Here is an 8,244-nt window from a genome sequence, read left to right as displayed (position 1 = left end):
TGCGGAAGGGGTCGGCAATCCCAGTCCAGTCCTGGACCAGGAGCTGTCTTGTCATCGGGATTGAGTGGGTCTGGGGCACCAGGTCCAGGATTCTGCCTCAGCCCTTTCTGCTTCTGTCCCGCAGTTTCCTGCACCCCAACCAGCTTGAGTCGGCGTGGAAGAAGATTGTGAGAACAAGCACAGGCAGGACGAGGAAGCAAAGCGGCCCCGGAAAGCAGAAGTGGGCCCTGCAGAGAGGACCCTCTGTGAGGAGGCTTGAAATTGTCCCCCGCCAGGAGCCTGGCATTGCTGTGGGTGACGTCTGTGCTGCAGACATGACCCCAGAGGACGGGAGGCCGTGGCTGCCTGCAGCGCTGCTCCTTCTGCAGTTCCCAGGTGAGCGGGGCTGAGCTGGGCAGGGAAGTCTGCCCTGAGTGGGAAGGAGGGAGACAGGGGGACGAGGGTGTGAGGCAGCCCAAGGGGAGGAGGAGGATGTGGGTGGGAGGACGGAGAGCAGAGAAGATTCTCAGATCGACCAGCACTTCCTCAGCAGTGACCAGGAGGATTCAGTGCATCAGCGGGTGAGTCGTGTCCTCTGTGCCAGAAAGAGCGGCCCTGACAAGAGGGGAGGCCAGTGACCAGCATTACTGTAGAGTCACAGTCAGAAATGATGTCTCCGTGCATCACACACACACACACACATGCACACACACCAAGGACACACTCTCCTTGTGCCACGCTGTGAGTAGGGAGCTACAGCCATTCCCTCTGGTCTCAGGAAAGGCCTGTCTCCTGCCAAGGCCTCCTCCAGACCCTGAGGGCCCTTCAGGGACTCAACAGTCAACTTGACCTCAGATCCCCTTGACCCAGGCCAATGTGGTAAGGGGTCACACTCGGCTGTGTTTTCCAGGTTGTTGGTCTCTGCGTGTCCCCATCTCCGTGATGGGCACCGTGGGGGGATCCGTGAGCGTGAAATGTCAGTACGAGGAGGAATTCAGAGAGAATGCCAAGTACTGGTGCAGGAGCCCATGTGTGTGGACTATGGTAAAGACCAAAAGGGCAGACAGAGAAGTGAGGAAGGGCCGTGTGTCCATCAGGGACCATCCTGCAAACCTCACCTTCACAGTGACCTTGTAGAGCCTCACAGAGGATGATGCCGGGACATACCAGTGCGGGATCGATACATCAGTCCTCCAAGGATATTTGCTCGACCTCACCTTCCCAGTTGTGTTGTCTGTGGATCCAGGTGAGCTGTGCACACCCCTGCCCCCACACCAGCACCAGGGCTGCCTGAGACTGGGACTGATCATCCCGACCCCAGCAGGAACGCGGGGGGACGTGGGGTAGAACAGCGGGGTGAGGATGCAGTGGGTGACGCAGGACACCAGGGGTGTGTCCATGGTTGTGCGTATGCGTAGGCGTGTTGTGTCTGTGTGTATGTCCATGTGTGTCTAGGTCTGTGTGCAGGTGTTGTGTTGTTTGTACACTCACACAAGCACATGCACACCTCTGGCTGACCTCCGCGTGCCCCGCCCTGACACACTCTCACACCTAAAGCTCTCCCAGCGTGGGCCGTGCGAATGGCCCTAGTCTGGGGACAACTGTCTGCCTTCCTGTCCTGCCAAGGGTCCTGTCCTCGCTGAAGGTGTCCTGAGCCTCTTCCTGGACGTCTCTCTGTCCTCCCAATAGGGAACGGGACCTTAGGGCACTGGTTCCTCTCCCTTACTGGCTGCCCAGGACCCCGGGGCTCTAACAGGACATCACTGTGTCCTGGATGGCTCCTGAGCACCAGCCTCACAGCTGTAATCCTGGGAGTCTGCAACAACCTCGACAGGGGCCCAAGAAGGAGCCCCAGACCATGATGTGGGGCTTCTGTGAGCATTTGGGGAACAGCCTGCCCCTCCCCCCTGACCCTCCCCAGCCTCCTCTGGCAACTTGTCCCAGGAAACCCAGAAAAAAACCTGAAAGCTCCCCCCAGACAAAGGAGAAAAATGGGTTCTCAGGTCCTATGGCCCCAAACATATTTCCATGTGCTGCAAAGAATTCTTCCTTTCTAGAGCCCTGATTTTGTTTCCTGAGAACCTCCTGGAGTTCATCCTTCTAAGTGTTTAGGTTTCTACCTTGTGTTCTTATTTCTCATGTCCCTGATTCCCCTGTGGTGTTGTCCTTCTTGTAACTCTTCATCTCTCTCACATGGGGCATTACCCTTCCAGGCCCCTTGTGGGTTCCTATTTAACAGTGAGGAGCTGAGTGTCCTCGGACACCACCGCCTGGAAGAGAAAGACCATTGTTCAGCTGGTCTCAGAACAGGGAACTTTCTGTGTAGTGCCCTGGGTCTGTGTCTGTCTCACTAGATCTTTCTTTCTGTCTATCCTTCTGTCCTGTGGCCACCCATGTTCACAGTTCTGGCTGAGAGTTCGGGGCCTGAGTGCACTGAGCGCAGGACCCATCATTCAGTGTGCACTCTGCTGAGCGCCCTGTTTCATGGTCCTCACTCCAGACATCAGCCCTGCCTGAGGACCCGGCCCCCGGCCCCAGCTTTGGATCAATCTCTACAGAGGAAACTCAGCCCATCCTCTGCCAGGGGAAACCAGGGGTAGGGTGCCTGAGCCCAGAGCCCTGAGCTCCTTCCACACACTGTCCCATGCTCTGTTGGGAGGATGTTCTGCCTCTGAAATTCCCCACCTGGCCAAGGTGCACCTGCAGAGGGGACCAGGGAGCCTGAAGTTCGAGGCAGGACTAGGTGTGGCTGTGGGCAGATGTGGCGCCCAGACACCTGTCGAAATGGCCTGAGGGACCAGGACTATGTGAGTCGGAGGCAACAGGTGACAGAGAATGGGAGACCCTGGGGGAGGACAGCAGGACTGACTTGTGCTCTCCCCCCCGCAGCCAGCACTGCAACCCCCAGCTCTGTGAGGCCCCCCAGTGCTCCAGGTCTTCACAGGACACTGCCAGCTCCCACATGGGACACTGCGACCCAGCAGGAGTCCTCCACTTCCAGCCAACATCCTGGGTAAGGGACTAGCAGCTGGAGACCTTTGACACCTGGGTGATTTCTGGGGAACATGGAGGACAGAGCTGTGTGGGTGTGACTGTCGTGGCCTCCGTCCTGCTTTATTTACCAATTCCACACCTAACGGTGGAAGTCCTACCATGTGCCGGGGCGCACTTCTAGAGACACAACCCTGGGCCACCGAGACACAGTCCTGCTCTGAAAAAGCTGGGAAATTCACACAGTGGACAACTCAACCTGAGAACAGATGGGTCAGGGAGAGCATGTGCAGCAGAGTGATGGGGGTGGGAATGCCCTTCCATACACAATGATCAGGGAGTCCTGGCCAGTGAGAGGACATTTCCCTGGAGACCTGTAGGATTGGGGGAGCCGGCACTCAGGTATCTGCAGAAATCCGGCTCCAGGAAAAGGGAAGACAAGTGCCAGTGTTGTGCAAAGGGGGCCTTCAGGACGTCGCCCAGGCCAGGTGCTCTGGGGTCCCCTGGGCTCTCTTCCCTGCTCCCTCCCAGGCCCTCACTGGAGAGTCATCCTATTGCAGACCAGGCCACAGAGGGAGAGGAGAGGTGAGTGGGGTCATTCATTCCCTCCATCATTAACCTCTGAATCTCAAGGCTAAGGTTTGGAGGGACCACACAGGTGCCAGATGGACCCTGGGACTAAAGCAAACACTTCATTCCCTCCTGGGAACTACTGGTTATGGGAGAGCAGACATTAGACAAGCAACCCAGCACTGATTTCTAGTCCGTAGACAGGGTCACTGCCCATGGGGAGGGATTCGATAGAACTTTTTTCCTGGGCCAGGTCCTGCCTGCTTCCTGGGGTCTCCTAATGTCACTCCAATAGCCAGGCCTTCTCCATGTCCACATCATGTCTCAAGGGCAATTGTTAGCCTGAAGGTCACAGAAGTGGTCTAATGATGGGGTGTCCCAGGACATGGACCAACGTGGACCTGATTTCCTTCTGGACTCCTGGGGCCTCAGGACATGAGCACAGGGACAGAAGGAAAGTGGAGGGTACCAGGGCATTTCCCTGAAGATGGGGCTCACTGCCTGTCACCGTGTCCCCCACAGGTCCCTACTGAGCAGCATCTACTTTCCTCTCCTTCCTGGTCTTCCTGGAGGTGCCCCTGGTCCTGAACATGCTTAGTGCTATCCTCTGAGGGAACAGGCCTCAGAGGGGATCTGATGGGAGGGGGCATCAGCCTGATAAAGCCAGTAACACCAACTGCCCATTAATTCATAGGAAGATGGTGTGCGTGGGAAGACAGTGGGCATGATGAAGGGAATCCAGATTCACTGAAAACAAATGACAAAGAGTCTGTTTGGGTTTGGATTTCCTCAAATCAGATGGAGAGACAAGGACTTAGGTGCAATTAGTTTATGGAATGGGGATCCCAGGAAGCAGAGGAAGGGATCAAGGAGGTGGGTAAAGCCAATGAAGTGTGCTTTGATGGAGGAGCTATCACAGGGCAGCTGGGCTCCGTCACTGGGCATCCTCGGATGTGCTGTGTAGGATGCCCCCCAGTCTGTCCCGCCGAGCCATGAGGAAGCTGAGGCAGTGATCAACATCCATCTGTCCTCATGATGGAGAAGATGGTGGGGCTTCCTGTTTCTCAGAGAAAATGAGGGAAGTCCCCTGATCTAGAGAGAGTACTGTAGGCAAAGAGCCTTCTTATATTCTCACAGAGAGATGAGGGAAGGCCCCTCATCCGGAGAAAGAGTATGGCAGGCAGACGGGCCCTCCTGGGGACATGGATTCTGTGCCATATGCGGCGCGTTGTGCTCAGCAAGCTGAGCTCTCCTATAGCTAAAGAGAGTCCTCAGGCAAAGAGGTGAGGAGCTGGAGGGGGAAACCACTGGCCGGTCCAAGACTGTCCACAGCTGGCCCGGCGTTCAAATGGGGAAAGAGGATATGAGCCAGGGTGCCAAGTGGGTGTGCAAGAGGGTCCCAGTGTGACCTTGGTGAGGACCTCAGCCAAACCACAGGCTGAGAGCCAGGCGAGGGTCTGGCGAGGTGGAGAGCTTCTAGAAAGGTCCCGTGTGGGGAGGGGACACAGCACTTGTGAGGAGCTGGCATGGGGACAGTTACTAGGATGGGCAGGTGAGGGGACTGGCCATGAGCTGAGCTTGGGGTGCTCACTCCTGGACGCTGATGGAGGTTATTGAGCAGTTTCAGCAGAAGAGCTTCTCCAACAATCATATTGAAGTTGAGTCCAGACTAGTTGAGAGAGGAGAGCTTTTATAAGGGAGCATTTCGCCCTCAAAATCTGTCCCCGCAGGAGGAAGTGAGTATTGAGGGTTGTGGGTTCAGAGAGCTGTTTCTGGGAGCCAGAGCCTCCTGGGTGTCCTCTTCTCCCTTTTTCTCCATTCCTCACCACCACATCCTCATGTGTCTGCTGTGTCCTGATGCTCAAGGTTAAGTCTTGACGGGACGACAGGAGACTGGGGCCCTCGGTGCTGGTCCATGCAGCCTTGAGGCTGATATTGATTTCTGAGGCCACAGGACTTGAGCACAAAGGCAGGTGGGGGCAGAGCCTGGGCCTCGTGTCCAGGAGGAAACTCCTGCCAGTCACCGTGTCCCTCCTACAGGTCCCTGCTCGGCAGCGTCCACTTCCTGCTCCTCATTCTGCTGAAGGTGCCCCTGTTTCTGATGATGCTCAGTGCCGTGCTCTGGGTCAACAGGCCTCAGTGGGCAATTTGTGGGCACCAGAGTCAGCCTGATGAAGACAACCTTCAGCCTTCTTTGCCCATCCATATCCTGTCCAGGGACAACACCACTTAGACTAGAAGAGGAAGAACTTCTGGCCCCAGACCTGTCTCCTCTCCCCTTATTGCCAAAAACTGGTAACAAACAAATCATTCAATACTTGAAGAAGCAATGAGATCCATCACACACACAAGTCGATGTGCGTGGCGTTTTGCTGGGGAGAATGGGGGAGGGACGCCCTAGGACTCCTAACTCTCGAGCAGAGAGCACCAAGCACAGCCCAGGTGACCAGAGAGCCCGAGGTGAGGGAAGGCCTGCTTTTCAATGACCTTGTCCTCTTGAGAACGCCCAGTGCAGGCTCTCAACGCAACATTCCTTCCTTTCTACAACCACTCACCAAATATTCACCAAGAACCCCTGTGGCACCACACTTATTTCTAGGTGCTGGGAAGAAAGCAATCAACAAAACAAGGCCTTTCTATGCTAATGGGTGCTTTTGAAAACTCAATAAAGAATATTGTTTTATAAGAAGAAGTGTCATAAGGAGGAATGGATGAGAGTTCAATGAATGGGGTGACAGAGGACAGGAGTAGACTCTTTCATTATGATGATGATGATGAGGATGATGATGATGGTTCAGTTAACCACTGTAGAGCAAGCACATCATTAGTTTTCGCTGTAATGCTCAGTGACTCCTTAGTTGCATAGAGCACCCAGTGCTCATCACAACGCGTGCCCTCGTTAATACCCACCACACAGCTACTCCATTCCCCCACCCACATTCCCTCGAAAACCCTAGGTTTGTTTCCCAGAATCCATATTCTCTCATGATTTGTCTCCTGTTGGGTGAGAGCCTCAGGCAGTTGAGGGAGGGAAGGTAGAAGGTCTGAACAAAGGCAAAGCTCAGGCCAGGGGAGGGTCCTGAGAGGCCAGTGGGCGGGACTCTGGGGGTAAGGTAGATGGATAGGCAAGGCAAGCAGATGGAATCCAGCAAAGAATTATGCACCGTGATGGAGTGAGGTTTGTTCCAGGTAGAGAAGGCTGGTTCAACGTTGAAAACTGAATCACTGTAATCCACCATACCAAAGTAAGGAGGAGAAAAATCACAGGATCATATCAAATGATGCTGGAAAAGTGTATGACCAACTCTAATACCCACTCATGATCAAAAAGAAACATAAAAATATGAGTATTTTCAAGAAGGAATCTCTTAACTTTAAGAAGGAATAAGAAGGCATTTCCTCGACTTGATGAAGATCATCTAAAGGAAAAATACAGCTGACATTATTGTTAGTGATCAAAAACTGAGTTTTCCCTGTAAGATCCTGAGCAAGGCAGAGATGCCCACTCTCACCATATAGTCATCTTAGCCATGGCAATTCTGGCCATTGCAGTAGGTCAGATAAAGAAATAAGGGCATGGAGAATGGAGAAGAAGAATAAAGCTGACCCTGTTTGCAGATGACATAATTGTCTATGTAGAAAATCTCAAGCAATCTACCACACCTCACAGAACTAAGAGGTGAGTTCAGCAGGTCATGGGATACAAGATGAACACACATCAGTCAATCACATGTCCATATACTAACAAGTGAACTTATGGAAACCTGAAATAACATGCATTCCATTTACACTTACTCCAAAGAAAATGAAATGATTAGGTACAAGCATAACCAAATATGTCCTGGATATGGATGCCCCAAATGACAAAAGGCTGATGTCGGAAATCAAAGAAAATGTATATAATTTAAAGGCCTTTCTCCGTAAACCTGAGCTCTCATCTATCTGTCTGAAAACCAAATATCCTTTCTTCCATGGGGTTCCAGAATTTCCATGAGCTCTGGCCCTCTATCTGGAAGGATCTGGAGGGATCATGACAGGCCTTGATACTCGACTACAAAAGACAGTTCTGTTTTTTAGCTTTTGAACTTAAGTTCAGTTCATTAACATATACTGTATTTGAGATTCAGAGGTAGGAGTTAGTAAGTCATCAGTCTTACATCACACCCAGGTCTCATTACATCACGTGCCCTCCGTAATGTCCATCACCCAGTTACCCCATCCCCCCAACCCACCTCGTTCAGCAAACCTCAGTTTGTTTCCTATGCTCAAGAGTCTCTTATGTTTTGCACAAAAGGCATTTCTAGTCCCCAACCTCCAGGATGAGGATGAAGGTAATACCCAGAGCACACTTGTGGCAGTTCTTCAAGCCACCAATAGATGGCGATCGTGACCATTTCGCAAACTTGTGGGCAGCCCCTTCTTCAAGTACTTAAAAAGAATTCTCTAACAGGATTGCTTCTCTGCTGTTAGGTCCGCTGGGATGATTCAAATACTCTGATCCTGGCCACCCCAGGCGTTAGAACTAGACCCACTGTATCCTGGGTCTGGTTGACCTAGATGACCTTTCCTCCTCCGGCTCAGCCCTACAGTCGGCTTCCCTCCGCAAGCACCATGCTGCTCACCAGCTTGAGCTGTCTCCCTTGGGCTCAACTAGAGGTGGACCCAGACATTCACAGGTCCAGAGCTCGAGATGCAACCAGGGGT

At 53.1% G+C, this 8,244-nt stretch overlaps 1 pseudogene; it reads left to right on the top strand.

The window, feature by feature from the left end:
• Nucleotides 1–237: 237 nt before the first annotated feature.
• On the top strand, nt 238–6,009 carry LOC123929334 (annotated as a pseudogene).
• The last annotated feature ends 2,235 nt before the right edge of the window (nt 6,010–8,244 follow it).

Source organism: Meles meles, chromosome 18, assembly GCF_922984935.1.
Source record: "Meles meles chromosome 18, mMelMel3.1 paternal haplotype, whole genome shotgun sequence".
NCBI classification, from domain to species: Eukaryota; Metazoa; Chordata; class Mammalia; order Carnivora; family Mustelidae; genus Meles; species Meles meles.
Note: the sequence above shows the minus strand (reverse complement) of the source record. Positions and strands in the feature narration are given on the sequence as shown.